Below are 20,584 nucleotides of genomic sequence, written 5' to 3' on the forward strand. Positions count from 1 at the left end.
TGTTTCACTAAAACGAAACAAAAAGCTGAGACATTTTTCTTTTAAAAATCACTCCTAATTCTGGAATGCATGAAATGCAAATGTTCACAAAGGACTAAAAGAAAAACATTTTCATTTGCTCCTTATGCTTTATATTAGTTATATTTCTCTCCATTTTTCATAACTGCATTATTTCTTATTACTGTTTTCTCAAGTTTAGGACCATATCCACATAAACCAGATATTTATGTATTATATTTTGGTTATTTCCTAATTTTAATAAAATATTCCAACGAGAAAAAAATCTAACATGCAATGTACATATTTTGTAAAACATACACACAACCCAATTTGAGACTAATTTAAGGGTGCAGCCTACAGAAGAACAGTGTTCACAGGGAAAACGGAAATTAAGTTCTCAAACCCTACCCCACTCACTATTGAGCCTAAAACAGAATAATAGCACAAACTTCAGGAAAAGAGACTTAGAATACCAACCATATATGGAAACATATAATAAAGTTTTAAAAACTTGTTTTCCAGAGTGCACTTTATCTGAAGAACCCTGGGAATAATTTAATTGTGTCAAGATTTAGGGATTCCATTGGAAAGGGGAAAGCTCTCGAACGTTTGATCTTCATCATGATACATAGAGAGGAGATCCGCTCATTCATCAGCACAAGAAGCACTTGTTCAGATAAGTGTGTGAACGTATGCACTCTCTGGGTGTCTCCCCTACTAAAAGATATTCAAGCTAATCAATAAGTCAGATATGTTCTCAAAAATGCTAAGTGGTTGTTTATGTGTGTTAGATTTTCTGTATGGCATATTAATGTACTTTTCCTGTAATGATATAGTGAACTTAGTGACGAGAAACACGTGGTGTGTCTGCTGCCTACGTTTTCCCTGACAGCACATGGAGTGTAAAACTGGCATTGTAAACTGAAAAGAAAGAAATTAACTTCAGAGGTATGTAGCATTGGTTCTATCTTATACATGAACTGCTAAATTTAAACACTGATGGATTCACTATTAAAGACACAAATATATATAAATTAGCAAGTATCAAATATCTACTTAACTTACTAAAATAAGATACAGGATTGAAAATCATAAACGGGTCTTTATTTAGCTTGTCCAAGGAAAAAAGTTAATCCATTTGAATACAAATTATACCTTGTGGTTTGGAAAAAACTCCAGACTACAAATTTATGTTAGACCTAAGTGGCAATTTGGTCTTCAGATACACAGAAAATACATAATTGTTTTCTTCAATTAATGCAGTTTAATAAAAAACCTCAAAAATGTTAAATAAAAGCACTCAAGTATCTACTTTATTAAAAGATGGCTGTGCTAGTAAAATTGTTTCTATAACATAACAATCTGCCACCTCCAAAAAAAAAAATCAGCAGTTGCTTAAATGAATGGAATGCCGAGCTATTTCTCTGGTATTAAATAAAATCTAAAGGAAGAAAGAGAAAAAAAGCCTGTCTTAACTCCTCTTCCTTACCACATAACAGCAGAACCTCAGTATTCACCTATTCCCTTGTCACTAAACACTGAGGATGTGACAATGGCAGGCTCCAATGGCAAAAGACTAAAAGAATGATGTAAGCCGTCACACTATAAAACATGTGGCTCCTTTATCCATAAATAAGGCAAAAACCAAATCACATCTATTCTCCATGCTGACTTCTAGCAAGTAAGCCAGGAAAACTATTTATGACCTTTGCAGAGGTGTCAAGGAGAAAAAAGCAGGAGAGAAGTAAAACAGGAAAGAACTAAAAATTTTAAGACAGGGAGGCAGAAATTTGAGTTTGAGGTTTGATTCGAATTGAAATAATTAAACTGGCTACTTAGAAACTGAATGTGCATATAAGTGTCCAAAGACTGCAAAACTGCTGTGAAAGGCAGAATAATGTACCAACTCCCTCAAAGATGTCTGCATCCCTAGAGCCTGTGGATGTGTCACCTTACGTGGCAAAAGGGACTTTCAAGATGTGGTTACAGTCCGGGACCTCAGAAGGGAGAAGTTATCGTGACAGGCTTACCCTAATCACATGAGTCGTAAAGGAAGATGTGACGAGGGACCGGTCAGAGAGGAGCAAATGAAGAGGACACAACTTGCTGCTGCCGGCTCTGCAAACAGAGGAAAGAGCCGTGAGCCAAGATACAACTCCCTCCCGAAGCTGGAAATGGCCCTAAGGAGATGCGGTCCTCGGTCCTGCAACCACAAAGAACTGAATTCGGCCAAAGAGATGACTGAACAGGGAACAGATTCTCTGAACCCTTGATTATAGCTTCAAGAGAGGCCTGTTGGACTTTCGACCTACAGAACTGAGTTTAAAATTTTGTTTTGTATTATACCACCAAGTTCACAATAATATGCAAAGGAACAATAAAAACACAGGGGTGCTAGAAATAATGAAGACAGGATAACAGGCATACAAAGCACTTTCCCAAGCAAACTGGGCTTATGATCACCCTGCTCCGATCTAACACCCACACGCACAACAAACTATTACTTGTTTCTGATACAGAATCATTGTATCCAACACAGAATTCAAACTCTTACCTTAACATGGAAAGTTTTAACCCAAGACATTTTAAGTTAACATGTGTTAAGTAACTTCCAGAAAAGAATTAAACTCCCCCAAGAAGTTGCAAATAGTAATCATGTACCTTTCCCCCCAGTAACAATTAAAACTTCATTTTACATATTATTACATACTAGCCTATTTCATTCTGTATTATATCCTTACTTCCCATTTTTACCTAATAAAATTTTCACTGCCTCTGATAACAATTCAAAAAGAAATAAAATAGGAAAGGTTTGACAAGCTCTCCTGAAATGTCCCTCTTCTTAGGCATGTTAAAAACTATTCAGTCTAATACAGGGGGAGAAGACCTGAGAATGTTTCAACAGAAGACACAAATGTTCTACTTATGCTTACACACGGAGGCTCTGCGTTGAGATGGGAGGAAAAAGTGTTATCTTTAAGAAAATCGAGACAGCAGCCTGCTGAAACAGCATTTTATCTTTCAACCCAAGCTACTTCTAAGGAAATCTGAATTTTCTTAAGCTTAAAAGACTGTAACTTTCTAGAACAATACGCTGAAGAATAAAGTCATTCTGAACTTAACATAAATGCTTCTTTTAGTTCACTGTAATTCTCACTAAATTTCATTTAAAATTAAATATAAAACTGTAGGTACTATAGAAATCGATATCAACCAACAATCCATTATTAGATGTGGTATGGCTCTCCTAGGAATGACAAATTTCATGTTGTACTAGTCCTGGGAAGAATTAATATTATTTCAAATAATTCAAGAGTCACCGAACCCTAATTCCAAAGCTATTTAGCATTTAAGTTAAATAGCTTTGGAATTAGTTTCAAATTAGTTGAAGCTTAGTGTCAAGAAATGAATCTGCTAACCAATGCAATTAGACAAGATAATGAAATAATAGTTAAAGTTTAGAAGAGAGCAAAATGATTCTTGTAGATTAATGCTTTTTTATGTGGAAATACATACAAAACCAAAAACAAATGATTATCAAAATAATGAGTTCATTGCTATAAATTAAATATATAACTTTCAAAAGCTTTCTTACATATCAACAAAAGCAACTAGAAAATGTAAGAAAAGGATGACTACTGTTTCTTTCTGAACTATCAGAAAGGTGAATATGCCATCAAGAGATGTGGAGGTTACAGATAAAATAGGTTTGGAAAAGAAGAACAGGAAATCACTCTTTACATACTGACTTTGAGATGGCAATTAGTTCTATGGAGATGTCAAATATATTAGTTAGATAAAAAACTTGGGAGTAGAAATAAAACTCCACCTTCAACTGTGGAGTTGAATACTTTGGTATTTAAAGATACGAGATTAGATAAGATTACCAATGCAGTGACTGTAGATAGAAAATATATAAGGTCAAATAACTGAGCTTTGATGCCCTCCAACTTAAGAAGGAAGGAAGAATATGAGAAACTAATAAAGGAAAGTGAGAAGCAACCAACAGGACAGAAAGAACCAAGAAGGCACGATATTCTGGAAAACAGTGAAGAAAGAATACCAAAGAGAAGAGACTGTCATTAAATGCTAACAACAGGTTACAAGTAAGGACAAGAATTGGAGCATCTGGATGACTCATAGGTTAAGTGTCTGACTCTCCATTTTGGCTCATGCCGTAATTTCCCAGTTCCTGGGTTTGAGCCCCGCTGTATCAGACTCCAGGCTGATAGCACAAAGTCAGCTTGGGATCCTCTCTCTGCGCCTCCCACATGCACTTGTAGGAATTCTCTGCCTCTCTCTCTCTCTCTCTCTCTCTCTCTCTCTCTCTTTCTCTCTCTCTCTCTCAAAATTAACTTTTAAAAAAGGGGACAAAAATTGACCACAGGATTTATCAACATGGATCTTACTGGCAACCATGATATGGTGCATGCAGAATAGTGGTGGAGACTTTTTCCATAACTGTGATGGCTTTAAGAGAGAGATGGGGGGCACGTGAGTGGCTCAGTTGGTTGAGCATCTGACTTCGGCTCAGGTCATGATCTCAAGTTTGTGGGTTCGAGCCCTGCGTCGGGCTCTGTGCCGACAGCTCAAAGCCTGGAGCCTGCTTCTGATTCTGTGTTTCCCTCTCTCTCTTCCCCTCCCCTCTCATGCTCTGTCTCTGTCTCAAAAATAAACAAAACATTTTTTAAAATTTATTTTAAAAAAAAAGAGAGATGGGAGGAGAAGACTTGGAAACAGCAAATATAGACAATTTTACTGCCAAAAGGAAGAAAGAGGTGGGACAAAAGGCAGCCAAAAAAAGTGGGATAAAATATGTTTTGGGGCGCCTGGGTGGCTCAGTCGGTTGAGCATCCGACTTAGGCCTGGGTCATGATCTCATGATTCGTGGGTTCTGTGCTGAGAGCTCAGAGCCTGGAGCCTGCTTCAGATTCTGTGTCTACCTCTCTCTCTGCCCCTCCTCCTCTCACAGTCTGTCTCTCAAAAATAAATAAATATTTAAAAATTTTTTTTCAAAAGTATGTTTTTAAGATGAGAGAAACAACAACATGACTGCATATTGATGGGAAAGAACTAGTAATGAGGGGGAAATTAGTGAAGCAGGAGAGAAAAACTGCTTTAATCCTGTAAAACCACTATGTGATATTTTTATTATCCCCACTGAACTGAGAGAGGCACAAAAAGGGTTAAATAACTTACCCAAGGTCATACAATGAAATAAGATGTAAGGCCCTGGGTTTTACTCCCTATATCATGCTGCCTTTAAAGTAAAAAAGAAATTCGTCTACCCCTAGAGGTAGTATACACATGTACAAGACAACCAATATATAAATGTATGTCTGCTAAAAGTTTGTTAACAGTAAAAATTTCAAGCAGCTTCTACATTCACCAAAAGAATGAATGAATTATGTCAGTAAAAATCTACAGTAATATTTCCCATGATAAAACTCAATGATAATATTTTCACATTAATAAAATGGTCATTTTCTGCCCATTTCTCAAATAAAGCTAAAATTCTTATTTTTCTGTGGAAGCAGGTGGAATGAACTCAGGAAATGATTGCCTTGTGACCATTTGGAAATTTCTAGGATCAATATTCAGTCAGTGGTGTTGAATATAAATTTCTACATCCTTACTGTTGTGACTTTTCTGACAATATAGATTGACTAAAAACACGGATTTTCAATAACCTCACAATAACACAACCCTACATTTTACACAATTGAATTACGGACAGCCATTTCAATGACATACCCGAAAGCAGTGAAAGGGAATACATAATAGCTACATTCTTCAACAAGAATAGATCTCAGAAACAAAACACTTGAGAGGAAAACTTAAGTTATAAAGGATATGTATCAAAAAAAAAGGTAAATAACAAATGTTGGTGAAAATGCAGAGAAGTGGGAATTCGATGAGAGTATCTAATGCCACAGCCACTTGGGAAAATAGTTTAGTAGTTTCTTAAAAAGTTAAAAAATAAATATATCAGATGAATCAGCAATTCTCCTCTCAGGTATCTACCCAAGGGAAATGAAAACACCTATCCACACAAAGACTTAAACGCAAATGTTCTTAACAGATTTATTCATAATAGTCAAAAACTGGAAAAAAGCTACGTATTCATGGAATGGATTGACCATGAATGTACTGACAAAACATAATGTAGTAATATTCACCAATAAAAAGAAATTAACTATAGATACAGGCTACAAAGTAGATAAACCTCAAAAACATGCTCAATGAAAAAAGTCAGGTATAAGAGACCAGATATATTATTTCATTTACATGAAATATCCAGAAAAGGCAAAGCTATTGAGACAGAAAATAGATTAATGGTTGCCTACAGCAGAGGGAGTGAGGATTAACAGTTAATGTGCAAGAGAGATGATATTCAAGTGATGAAAATGTTCTATAAATGATTCATGATGATGACTGAGAAACCTGGTAAGTTTACTAAAATCTCAATGAACTGTACATTTGACTTATATGATATGTAAAATATGGCTATATTTATTTTCTAAAGGGTACAATAATTCCATTTATCTAAAACTTAATAAACAAAACAATGTTATTTCTAATGTAATAGAAGTATACAGGCACATATACTGAGAACCAGATTTGTTTCTTGGGAGAGAGGACTAGGGGAAGAGGATGGAACTTTAGCATATCTGTTACTACTTTATTTCTTTTTAAGAGAGAGATCAAGACAAGGTGGGTAAATACATGCCTATTCTATTATTTTCTGAACTTTTATTTACTAAGTTTGAAATGTTTCATAATAATTTTTAAACTAAAACATTAAAGAACCCAAGAGAAAATAAAGAATATGGAAGCAAACATTCATATAAAAAGCTAATGGAGCTAAATGTACCTTTAAAATGGAAAACACAGTCACAATCAATCAGCTCTATAAAGTTACATAATAGGAATGCCTGGGGGGCTCAGTCAGTTAAGTGTCCAACTTTTGATTTCAGCTCAGGTCCTGATCTCAGGTTGTGGGATCAAGCACCGCCTCGGGCTCCATGCTGACAGAGCAGAACTTGCTTGGGATTCTCTCTCTCTCTGCCCCTCCCCTGAGCACTTTCCCCCTCTCTCTCAAAATAAATAAACGTTAACAAGTTAAATAATAAATAAATCAATAGTAATTAAGCAACCTCTATGCCTAAGTTCATATAAATGAAGAGATACAGCAATGCATAAAACAAGGCCTCTGTTTATCATGAAAGGTTGGGAAATAAGTCTACAAATATAGCAGAAAAAGCCCAGGACTGTGAGTCAGAGGACTTGGTTTTGAGGTCCAGTCTGAAGTTTATAAAGGACGGGACTATGAAACAGCGAAAAATCACTAAACCTTCATCTCCTCCAAACTTTAGTTTCCTCGTGAGTAAAGTACAATGATAATGGTTATATTACAAGATTGCTGTTGAGTATTATACAGACAATAAAGCTTAATGCTTTACTGTCTGGAATGTGTAGGAAATTCCAATAGATGCTAATTCCTTCCTAGTCACTGGACTGTTGTATAAATTAACTTAGATGTATAGTAAACCATATAGAGAAAGTGTTAAACCACTACCAAAAGATTATTATATGGTACCATAAAATCACTGTAAAACTAAATTTACTGGCAAACAATAGATAAAAAGAATACATTATTATGAAAAGAACTATTCAGGAAAAGCTTTAAAGAAGAGGAAATGTCCTTAAAAGACAGGCAAAAATTAGCTATGTGTAAATGAGAGATCAGAACTAAAGAAGCGAAATTCCAGGTCTTTAGAACAAGTTCTTTTCTATCGGAGACTAGATACCTAATACAATGATTCATCTAGGTTTTAAAATGCAGAGAAATGTATTTCTTTCCATGTAGAGAAAATCACTAATAACCATTAACTGTATAATATACTCTGTTTCTCCGCCCTAGCTATACCTAAGAAACATCTAGAAACCCTTAAAAAAAAAAAAAAAAAAAAAAAAAAAAACCACTGATGGCCAGACTTCAGCCCCAGAAATCCTGATGAAGTCAGGCTGGAATAGAATCCTGTCATGAGTATGTTTCAAATATGTAGCCAGGATGAAGACTAGTGCTCCATTCCAAAATTCTTACTCTGATCCTCAATTAGTGGCTGACTGAACATTGATTATCTCTCTCCCACAATATGTTTTTAAAGCAGTATTTTTAGGAGCACCTGGATGGCTCACTTGGTTGAGGGTCTAACTCTTGATTTAGGCTCTGGTCATAATTCCAGGGTCATGGGATTGAGCCTCACATCAGGTTCCACATTGAGCGGGAAGCCTGCTTGAGATTCTCTTCCCCCCACCCCCCATCGCCTCCCCAAGCCCCTGTCCCTCTCCCCTGCTTGCTGACCCTCTGTCTCTCTCTCACATTAAAAAAAAAAAAAAAAAAAAAATCAATCATTCTACATGTTTCTATGAAGGTATTTTTTAGATGATTAACATTTAAATCAACAGATTTTGAGTGAAGGTGAAAAAGACTACCCTATGCGTGGGCTTCACCAAACTGGATGAAAGTCTTAAAAAAAAAAAGGGGGGGGGAGGGGGATGAATCTCCTCTAAAGAAGAGGATATTCTGCAGCAAGGCCTCTGGATTTTTAACTGCAAGACTAGCTCTTGCCTCCTGGCCTACCTTGCAAATCTGGGACTTGCCAGCCTCCACAACCACAGGAGTAAATTCCTTAAAATCTCCTGCCCCCACCCTCACACCCACTATTAATTATGTTTCTCTAGTGAATCCTAGCCGATATATCAGTTGTCAATGAAATGGATTTAGATAATAAGATACAACCTAGTCCTCATCCCTACCCCAGGAAAATTTTTTCAGTACAAATTTATCAGGGGATAATTGTCCAAAAATGAACCTCAGTAACATCTTAAAAGGTTTCCTGATACAATATTTCATTAAAGAGATATTTCAGGGAGAGAGGGGATCAATTTTGTTGTACTAAATTCAAGTTTAAGTACAGCTAAAAGGTTACTAAACTGCTAGCACACTTCCCAACCTAAGACAGTAAGTAAGATCACTTAATCTTGGGTTACCTCAAATCCTAGACATGGAAGAAAATGGTATAGAACTTTTGAGAATCATCCCAAACTCTATACCGACAACAGGAGATAAGTTTTCTCACATTGAAACTGTGAGAAAGGAACAACTCACGGAGGCGAGAAAATTACAAAACCACTGCACGGCTAGGCAAGAAAGCATGCCATGACCTGATGTCTGCAATAAGCATAGGAAAGAGAATACGCACAAACCACACATTTGCCAAACCTGCTTCAGTCAATTCTCCCCTCTGCCAAGAACAAAGTACACAAACAGACTTCTTCTTGACCGAAGTGAGGTAGCTCCAGAGGAGTATACTATACAGAGGAGTCGATATAAGGTTGAGGGGGATGGGGGATTGCTGAGTCCATACAGTAACAAATTCCACAAGTGTATCTCCTGACTCCCTGGGACTTAATACAGTTAGAACTTTCCTATTCAAACACGTGCCATTCCATACACTTAGGGTAGATAATCTATACTTTTTAAAAACTGATTTAAGAAAAACTAAGCCAGAACTAGTTATCTGAATTAAAGCAAATAATAAAAATCACCTCAAAGAATTTTTTAAAATGTTTATTTACTTTGCAAGAAAGAGAGCATTTGTGAGGAGGGAGGGAGGGAGAGAGAGAGAGAATGAGAATATATCCCAAGCAGGCTCCGCACCATCGGCGCAGAGCCTGACAGGGGGCTCAATCCCCCGAACCATGAGAACATGACCTGAGCTGAAATCGAGAGTTGGATGCGTAACCAACTGAGCCACCCTGGTGCCCAAAGATCTTTTCAAATTATGATAGGGAATCTCCGATCTGGCCAAAACACTGTACCAAAACTCCTCTTAAACGATGAACTTCTGTTAAAATTTGGCTAATGTGAAAGTTAGGTCTTCGGGCTGAGCAAGACAATGCTATGAAAAAGAAAACTGTAAAAACTTTAAAGACAAAGAAAAAAAACTTAATGTCTAAGAATAAAATAATTTAGTCATTACAACTTTTTAAGGATTTTTACAATAAAAAAAAAGAACAGGCGCTAGCCAGCAAAAACTACTGCTCATTTGATTCTGCCACAGTCCAAGTTAGAAAAAAAACAAAACAAAACAAAATACGACATTTTTCTTTAAAGCAAAATCCACTGCTCTTTTGTCAAACTGAAAGGGAATATTTTGATATAGAAAGTATCTTCTATCTCCAGAATAATGTAATCAATTACATATTAAGCCTCTACCTCACGGTAGTCTTTTAAAGAAATTAAATACACTAGTCGCAGGGTACTCTTCCAGGAAGTACAAAAATCCAAAGACAATCCCTGCCTAAAAGGTAAGTGATATAATCCCACACCACACTTCACCATTCCTATGCTTTCATCTATGCACTTGTCTTGACAATTATTTTTATTTATTTATTTTTTTTTTTTGAGAGACAGAGAGACAGTGCGAGCAGGGAAGGGTCAGAGAGAGAGGGAGACAGAATCCGAAGACAGGCTCCAGGCTCTGAGCTAGCTGTCAGCACAGAGCCTGACGTGGGGCTCCAAGCCACGAACCGTGAGATCATGACTGAGACGAAGCCAGACGCTTAACTGACTGAGCCACCCAGGTGCCCCTTGACAATTATTAGAAGAATTATGTAAACGAAACTATCATATGTATTAGTATACCTTATGCTGCCATGGAAGGAATGTTAACAAAAAATCCATCTAGCAAGACAGTTAAGGTTTTACCACTGAGGTATCTTCAAGTGAGTTATTACTGAAAACAACTAACAATTAACCAATTAGTTATTTTTTTTTTCTTTTAGAGAGAGAGCATGAGTCAGGGAGATGGACAGAACTGGGCGGGGAGACAGAATCTCAAGCAGGCTCCATGCTGAGTGTGAAACCCCATGTGGGGGTTGAAGCAAGGCTTGACCTTGGGCTATACCCCACGACCCTGGGATCATGACCTGAGTAGAAATCAAGAATCAGATGCTCAGCTGACTGAACCACCCAGGCACCCCTAACCAATTACTTTCTTAACAGGCCAAATCAGTTCCGCCGGTCTAAGGAAATCCAATGATATTAAAAAATTATCCACAAAAACATACAAACTACATTCTGTACATCATCTACATTGTGTAGACAGTGGCTATGCAGTATGTATAGTAGTTAAGAATATTACCTCTAGGGCCAAAATGCCTGGGTTTGCATCCTGGCTACATAGGAAAAATTACTTATCATATCTGAGCATCAGCCATTTCATCTGTAAAGTGGGGACCTAACTCATCAAGTAGGTGGGAGGATTAAATGAGATAATTTGTATAAAATGCATAGACTTACACCTAGCACTTAAAGCTCATTCAATAGTATTTGCTACCTACCTTCACCACCCCTTCCTCCCACTCCCTCCTCTTCCTCCTACTATTACTACCAATCCTTCCATATATTTTTCTTTCCAATGTAATAAGGCCACCTTTGCAACATTTCTTGGCATCTGCTTCCCAGAGCATTTTTTTTCCTTACATAGTTTGCTGGAATATTTTATTTGTGGCTGGCTCTGACTTTATGTTAATTGTGCTTTTTGTTTCCTGCAAAAATGCAGTGCCTTACTATTGCTGTATTTAGAATTGTAAATTTCAAAATCTATAAATAAAAAGTTAAAATAAATAATTTTACAGGAAGCTAGTCCTGATTATAAATGCAGACTAATGACTTTTTCCCCAGCAAAAGAATAAAAAGAAATGATTTGAAATAGCCCAAAATCTGTTGCTTGTAAATAGTATTACACAGTATTGCTTTTTTTATTGGTTCAAAATTAGGTATTATTAATTATTGAGTAAGACCTCAGTGAATTATTTTGTATAGGTTTTAGGTCTGATATAAAAATTCTAGGGGCACTGGGGTGGCTCAGTCAGTTAAGTGTCCAACTTCAGCTCACATCATGATCTCACGGTCCATGAGTTTGAGCCCCACATCAGGCTCTCTAATCTACCCTACGTTTTAAGCCAAAATGAATTATAACATTAAAACCACATATTTTTAATATAATGCCTATATTCCTTATTGAAAATAAATAAAAATTGCAAACACTGTCTTCCAACCGGTATTAATGATTACTTTGGACACAATAAAAAAAAGCAAAAGACTAAATGAGACTTTAAGTAATTTTAGTTTCCTATGGACATTCGTTCTGTAATCCTGAAGTGTGGGACACATTAACTTTCCCTCATCCCCCGCACCCAACTGTGCATCGCTACTTCTCCAAAAAGTTTAAAGTTGAAGTCTGTAAAAACAAATCATTGTAACATTGTAAAATTAGGGTTTTTTTTTTTTTAACAAAGTAGAAGCTAGTAATTTCAGTATGCATATTCCAGTACATATATTCATATGCATTACTCCAAAGAGTATGTTTTAAGCGGCCTAATGACAACAAATTGGCTAGGTCATTAAATTTTCCTTATGACGTGCATAATACCCGTAAGAATACATCGCAGATATTTTCTGGCTAGAGTAAGTTTCACAAGACTGCAAAGCATTATACCCCAGAGGGACGCCTGGGAGGCTCAATCAGTTAAGCATGTGACTCCTCATTTTGGCTCAGGTCAGGATCTCACAGTCTATGAGAGGGAGCCCTGCATCAGGCCCTGCACTGACCACACGGAGCCTGCTCGGGTCTCTCTCCCCATCTCTCTGCCTCTCCCCCACTCTCTTAAGTGCACTCTCTCACGCGTGCTCTTAACGCTCTCAAAATAAGTCTTAAACATTTTTAAAAAAAATCATATGCCAGCCACAGGAGAATTCTTCATTCACTCTCTCTACGCCCTGATTTCAACTTCTCGGGCAAAACACAGTTGTCAACTCTCCACGGAGCTTCCTGGGGGCTACGAATGCCCCGACATAACCAAAATCCACACCACTGCAGAAACAAAGAAACAAACCCAGATGTGGAAGTGTTCAGAGTATCAGTAAACTACCAAATATAAAATTTGAAATGTTCTAAACAAGTGTAGATTTGTAAAAAGGACTTAATTTTCCAGAAAACTGACACTTTGATAGTTTGGATTCTAAATGTTCAATCCTAACATTGTAAATAATGTAGACATGTGAATTTTACATTTAATATAAAAATCTACCTTACAGTCTTCAGTATTCATTCATTTGTTCAATATTTATTTATAACTAGGCACTATTCTAGATGGAAAAAACTTTTTTAAAAGCAACAGTCACTGACCTCAATAAGTTTAGTTTGGTAGTGATATTTGCAACAGTAGGCAAAAAACTTTCTTGTATAACTAATGGTTTTCCATATATAGATAGGAGCCTTATAAATTTTCATTTAGTGGGGCACCCGGGTGGCGCAGTCAGTTAAGCGTACAACTCTTGATTTTGGCTCCGGTCATGATCTCACAGGTTCAGGAGATCGAGCCCCAGGTCAACTCCGTGCTTGAATTCTGTCTCCCTCTCTCTCTCTCTGCCCCTCCCTCCTACACATGCACATGCACATTCTCTCAAAATAAACTTCAAAAACATAATGAAATAAGTTTTTATTCTATTATGCGGCTCTTATGTCAAATGGATGACAGGTGACCTGCTATGTATTTAACAAAATTAAACAAAGTTCATTCCATGGTCCACTTCCTCCCACAGATTTCTTCCTTCATAGCTGAAACCCATCTAAAGTATACTCTGTATAAAAAAGGACAAACTTTTGGAACACGAGAAACTTAGTTTACATCTTGGAAAGATGGCCACTTTGTAGTTGGGGTTTGGTAAAATCATGATGAACACATCCCCCCAGATACCTCCTATTCATTCACTTTTGATGTCACTTTTGGAAGTCATCTCTTTCTTATCTTCCAATTCTCCCCACATACTAGTCTATTGACAGTAGCAGAGCCCAGATAACATCTCCATACAATTCATACAACCTGAGTACCTCTACAATTGTTATTAAAAGGTGTTTACGGGAAATGAGATGACAAACAGTGTTCAGCAACATAGTACTGAGCACATAATAGGATTCTACCCTGATTTTTGTCCAAGATACTTATTTTTAAAACCAAAGACACTTCATTTATATTAGGGGAGCACCTTTACAGTCTCATAGAGCATTCTAAGAGCCCTATAGCAGATTTCCAGAAGAATGGGCTTTTTTAAATGTTTTACTTTGAAATAATTTTATGCTTACAGAAAAGTTGTAAAAATAGTAGAGTGTTCCCACATATTGTTCATGTAGGTTCCCCTAACATTATCATAGGTATCTGTAGTAGTTATGAAAACATAAAGTTAACCTTGGTTCTATACTAAATTACTCAGTGTTCCAGCTATCCACTGATGCTCTATTTTCTTTTATTTGTTTTCTATTTTTCTACTTTTTTCTATTCCAGGATCCTACCCAGGATCCCACACTGCCTTTAGATGTCATGTGTCCATGGTCTTCTCTAATCTGTGACAATTCCTTGTCTGTCGTCATGACCAGGATACTATTGAAAAGTATTATTTTGTAAAACATGCCTCAATGTGGGTTTGTCTAACATTCTTCCATGATTAGGCTGAGGTTATATACATTTTTGGCAATAATATCACATAAGTGATATTGTGCCCCCTTCTTATCAGATGTTAACATGACTTCTTATTGGTGATGCCAAACCTGGATCACGTGACGTGTGCCAGCTTTCTCCTGTTCCTAATTATTAAACATCTTAGAGAAATGCTTTTAATTTATGCAATATTGTTTCTCCTCAAACTTGTGCCCTATTTTTGGCATCCATTGATAGATCTTGCCTACAGTAACTGCTCCTTGTGGCATCTGCTTCCTGGTGATTGGCTATTTCCTGCAGTCTTTCCATATTCACTAACTGCAATTCAGAAGAATAATTTTTAACTATACCAAATATCAAGGTCTCAAATTACCAAAAACAAAAACCAAAAAAACCCCACAATCATAAATATAGTGGACAACGGTACTTCATCTTGAGCTATAATGAGTTTAACTCCCCAAATCATATATCTAGCAGCTCCTTTTTCAAGGATCTGTGTTTGAGTAAGTCATTAATGACATCTGTCAGCAGCTGTAGTGTTTTGTTTTATATAATTGTAGCCTCATTTTTTATTGCAAGTAATGCATCACGATGCATATTTAAGGTTTTCCAAATAAAGCGTCTTGAGCAATCTATTTTAAAGTAGCTAATACCACAGCACATTTGAGGCTAAGGGGTAAGCATTCCTTAGGAACCAAAACAACAAGGACAGCAAATATTCTGCTCCTGCAAATCTAATTTCATTCCTCAACCAGAAACCTCACAGCATGAGCGTAAAATTTTACTGGTAAGGAGAGATTTTTTAGAATGGTGAATTCCAAAGCTCTGCTTTTCAAGACTCTATTATTCCTATGACAGGATAAGGATCTGCAAACATGAAATATAACCTTACTCACTTACTCTTTCACAAAAGGAAAACCCATCAATCTAATGCTAAAAGGCTTCAAGCTTATTTCTAAACATTTCAAGAAAATGCCTTATTTATCAAAACTTTATTCTTGTTTGTTCATTAAATACTGAAGTCTTACATTGAGGTCAAAAACTGTCAACCAATTACTGTGTAAAAGAAGTTCTACTTTTTAGTATCTAAAGCTACCCAGAATACACAGAATTATTTTATTAGGCGACGGAATACACCACTATGTCTTCCCAAGATTACTCAACCATATCTTTTTAATTTAATTCTTCAAACTAAAGTCCCAGTAACTAACAACTAACATGATATCTGGCACATAGCAAATACACTTAAGTATTCTTTAGTGAGTAAGTTAGTGATGAACAATACACATATAATCATCCATAATTCCTTCTGGACTACATCCCTTGTAGGTTAAGAGTTTAAGCCTACCTCTTCTTCTGCACATTCAGAAATCCATACATTCTAGTTATTTCTTAAGACAGACATTAAAATGACTTAGGATATAATCTAAATGACATGAAAATAACATTCTTGAAGTTTATCACTCCAAAACTACAATATATTTGTGAAGGATATCAAGTCATTTTTTAAAGTGATTTATTTTCATAATGGGTATCCAGGTGATAAAAATAGATGAGAAAACAGGAAATCCCACTCATATTTCTGATCTTTTACAAATTACTGCCATGATGAATCCTGGAAACTACTGCTGGATTATAGTTGTAGGATTTATGATGACTTCATTTCTGGTTGCAAAATTTAATTTATTAAAAAAAAAAAAAAAAAAAAACTTGGGTCTAAAGCATAGCCATGATCAAAATTTTATTTAAGACTCTCTTAACTATTACATGGAGTACCGGATAAGTTGTGGTCATTTTGTAACAGTTGCATAGAGACTTTACAATGTACCTAATTTGTATTTTTGTATTATTTCAAAATAAAAATTATTTTAATACAGAATATTGCTAGTTTGTGCTTTAAAACATTACCCTGTATTCCTAGAAATGTATTTTAGACTAGAGTGGGGAGAAGAAATTGGTATGCACTGGTCAATCTCTGTTTAGGAAAGAAAACTGTAGTAACCATTACATTTCTTCTCAGATCCCAAATGACCAGAGGACAATTCTAACCAGCAGGGGGAGATAAGGAGGAGAGCAGTAAGACAAAGAACAGGCTACAGGCAAGAAAAGCAGTTATAATTATAGCTGGAAACACGGAATTTGTTAAAGGAAGTCTACTGTATAATTATATTTGAAAATTTAGCAAGATGCCCAGAGGCTGACTCGCAGCTGTCAGGAACTGGTAACTCTACTTCTGTTCATGCAGCGACCACTTCAGCTAGTAAATCCACTATCCAGACGTTACTAGAACTGACATTTAGAGTAAAGGGATAGATCCCCTCATGAGACACTTTTTTCTATAATAGATGAAGGCATCCATTTCAACAAAGTAACCCTCCCTCTTTAGCTTCCTTTTCAGACTTAGCTCTCCTCCATCTTCTCTCCCACCGAGAACCCAAACATTTCCATAGCAAATTATCCAGAGACAAATCTCTTCCCTGAATTCTCACTAGATCTGAACCAATCTATCTCATACAATCCCAAATTCAACAGGACAACAAAATTCCTCCCCCTCCACCCTCACCTTGCCTAGAAACTCTCTCCCTTCTCCCCACCACCCCCCCCCCGCCCCCCGGCACCATGTACCACTTTCCTGTCCCTTCCAATGGTGCCAGCATTCTCTCAGTTAAGCATGAAAACTCAAGATTTACCTTTGCTCTTTCTCCTTCCTGGCCTCCTACCCTATATATTAATTCAATTCATCAATCCTATTAATTTCTCAGTGAAATTCTACCATTCATCAATGAAAAATGTTGAGGTCCTAACTCTCGTAACACCGAATGTGACCTTATTTGCAAGTAGATTCTTTACAGAGGTAATCAAGTTAAAATGAGATTATTAAGGTGGGCCCTAATTCAATATGACTGGCGTCTTTATAAAAAGGGGAGATCTGGCACTCACAAAGGGAAGATGATCTAAAGACACCAAAAACAGGCCATCTAATGGGAGTGATGCATCCATCAGCCAAAGACCACCAAGGACTGCTGGCAAACACCAGAGGCTGAAAGAGGCATGAACAAACATGCCTCCTCAGAGTAGTCACAGAGAGAACAGTGTCTGCCAACATCCTGAGTTTGGACTGCTAGCTTCCACAACTGAGACAATAAATTTCTACTGTTTTAAGCCATCTGTTTTTAGGACTTTGTTACTGCAGCCCGAGGAAACCAACACAACACCCCAAAACAATGTGAATTCAATGATTTATAAACCCTCTAGCACCAAACCTGGTGCCTGATCTCTGAATAGCATCCCACACATGTATCTAGCCATGGCAATTATTATGCATCATTCTTGCTCAATATCCAATCGATTACTGAGGCCTGCTTCCTAAAATTGTATCTCTTTAACTTGTCCATTTTTTCCATCTCTACATCACTACTTTAGTTCAGGCCACCATCATCATGCTCTTAGACTACTGTCCACCAAATGGACACCATGCCTACAATCTTTCCCCTAATTCATTCATCTTCAGCAACAGACTCTCTAAAGTGCTAATTTGATCACATTTTTAGTTAACCAGTATGGAATACACAATGAGTGGCATCCATGATACCTCAGGACAAAGTCCAAGTCTAATGTCTTTAGCCTGGCTGACAAAACTACATGTAATGGCTTCTGAGACTAAAGAGAGAGAGCCTCACTTACCATACCCACCTCAAATCCAGAGAAGTGCTTTCAGTTCCTCAAACACACCAAAGCTTTTCACATCTGCCAAGAATTCTCTTCCTTTTATTTAACAACTCATTCATTTACTCGTTCTAAGAACTAGATATTCCACTGAAAATAAAGCAACACTCCTGACCTCATGAAATCTACATTCTAAACAGGGAGGTAAACAGATCATAAGCAAAAGCAAATAAGTAAATAAATATACACTACCTCAGGTGGTACTGAGTGCTTCAGAGAAAAGTAAAGCAAGGTAAAGGGCGTTAAGGGAGGTTAAGATTAGAGAAAGGAGTAAGGTTGTGATTTTAGATAATGTGCTCAGAGAAGACCTCTCTGATAAAGTGTGGGAAGAGATCTGAAGAAAGCGAGGAAATAAGCTCTGTGGGTAGCTAAAGGAAGGATTTCCAAACAAAAGGAAGAACAACAGCAAAGACCTACAGTGTTTGGGGAACATCACTGAGGCCACTGTGACTGCAGTAAGAAGAGAAGGAAGAAAAGGAGTACAGATGAGGTTTGAGGAAAGTCAAATGACATACAAAATTCATTGTAAAATTTTAGAAATTAATGAGTAAAAAAGTGAAATTTTTGAGTGGCCAGATCTAACATTCATTATAGAAGAATCATATTGGTGCTACTTGTTGGTGAGGGAGTATAGTACAAAAAGAAATCAGTTAAGAGGCCACTAGGAGTTCCAAGTGAGATGTAAAGATGTAATGGCGGTAGCCTTGAATGGAGTAGAGATGGCAGAAATGGCTAGACTCTGGTAATTATGACAAATATATGGATATGCATGTGATTAAATAAGCCATCTTTTTAATATATCAGCTTAATTTCAGAACAATGCTATAGTTTCAAATTGGTAAAATTAATTTTTACTTCTCTCCTACTTATAAGAAAAAATATATGAGGAAAGGGAGGAGGAAAGAACACTCTAAACAGGCCAAACAGATTTCCTTGAAGGAAGGCAAGCAATGTCACACTTTTTTTTTTAAACATTTCTTCATTTTTGAGAGACAGAGACAGAGTGTGAGCAGAGGAGGGGTAGAGAGAGAGGGAGACAGAGAATTCAAAGCAGGCTCCAGGCTCTGAGCTGTCAGCACAGAGCCTGACATAGGGCTCGAACTCACGAACCGCAAGATCATGCCCTGAACCAAAGCCGGACACTTAACCAACTGAGCCACCCAGGTGCCCCAATAAGTCACACTTTTGAATTTAGTACCATGACTCCAAAACAAGGCTTTGACAAAGTAGCACTCCCCTCTTTATACCTGGTTTAAAGCTCCTAAAGGAATGTTATTCCCTTTTCATAGAACGATCATCTTTAATGCAGGCTACCCACTGATAAAAGTCTGACATCTTAGGTGATAGCTTAATGTTGTAAGAAACGAATGTATTAAAGCAATAATTTTCAGAATAGCATCCCTGATTATTTAAACTTCATTATACAAGGTAATCCCATCTTTTGACTAAGGAAACAAGCATTCATGTTTTATAGTGTGTTCAATATGAAAATTAATTCATTTTGTTAGAATACTCTCAATACTATCATCGATCACTAACAAATAACAACATGGCAACAACATGGCAATGTAAATCATTGCATGTAATTTTCCTTGTTAATAAAAATCAAGAATTGTTTATCTTCTCTTTCTCAAAAATTCGTTGAAGTTCTTATCCAATTATAATTTTTTTTTCCTTAGTAATCTCTACAATGTGTGTGGGGCTCAAACTCATGATCTGGAGATCAAGACTAGCATGCTCTTCTGACTTAGGCAGTCAGGCACCCCCGCCCCTAATTATTATTCCTAAAAGTGAGTTCTCAGGAGCTCCTGAGTAGCTCAGTCAGTTGAGCATCTGACTTCAGCTCAGGTCATGATCTTGTAGTTCTTGAGTTCAAGCCCCGCATTGGGCTCTGTGCTGATAACTCAGAGCCCGAACCCTGCTTCAGATTCTGTGTTTCATTCTCTCTCTGCCACTCCCTTGCTCACACTCTGTCTCTCAAAAATAAACATTAAAAAAAGATTAACCACATTTATAAAAAAAAAAAAAAAAGTAGTTCTGATTTGAGTCAAAAAATATTTTTTAGTCTTTTTACTGAGATATAGTTGACATACAGCATTTTATGACTTTCAAGTGTACAACACAATGATGTGATATTTGTACATATTTCAAAATTATAACCTCAATAAGTCTAGTTAATGTCCATCACCATACAATTTTTCCTTGTGATGAGAACTTTTAAGATCTATTCTTAACAACTTTCAAATATACAATATGGTATAATTAATCATAGTTATGTTGCTATACC

The 20,584-nt window shown here is 36.7% G+C and overlaps 1 protein-coding gene across 2 annotated transcripts in view; it reads right to left on the reverse strand.

Moving 5' to 3' along the window:
• Positions 1–20,584, reverse strand: part of TBC1D5 (TBC1 domain family member 5) — a 486,227-nt gene that overhangs the window by 433,781 nt on the left and 31,862 nt on the right. Inside the window, exon 2 of one of the 2 annotated variants that reach the window (XM_029940339.1) lies at positions 2,031–2,118. The exons of the other annotated variant lie outside the window; for it this stretch is intronic. The gene's annotated coding sequence lies outside the window, so the exon portion shown is untranslated. The remainder of the gene's footprint in view (positions 1–2,030; positions 2,119–20,584) is intronic. 2 annotated transcript variants of the gene reach the window in all.

The sequence above is a fragment of the Suricata suricatta genome, chromosome 5 (assembly GCF_006229205.1).
Source record: "Suricata suricatta isolate VVHF042 chromosome 5, meerkat_22Aug2017_6uvM2_HiC, whole genome shotgun sequence".
In the NCBI taxonomy this organism is placed as follows: domain Eukaryota; kingdom Metazoa; phylum Chordata; class Mammalia; order Carnivora; family Herpestidae; genus Suricata; species Suricata suricatta.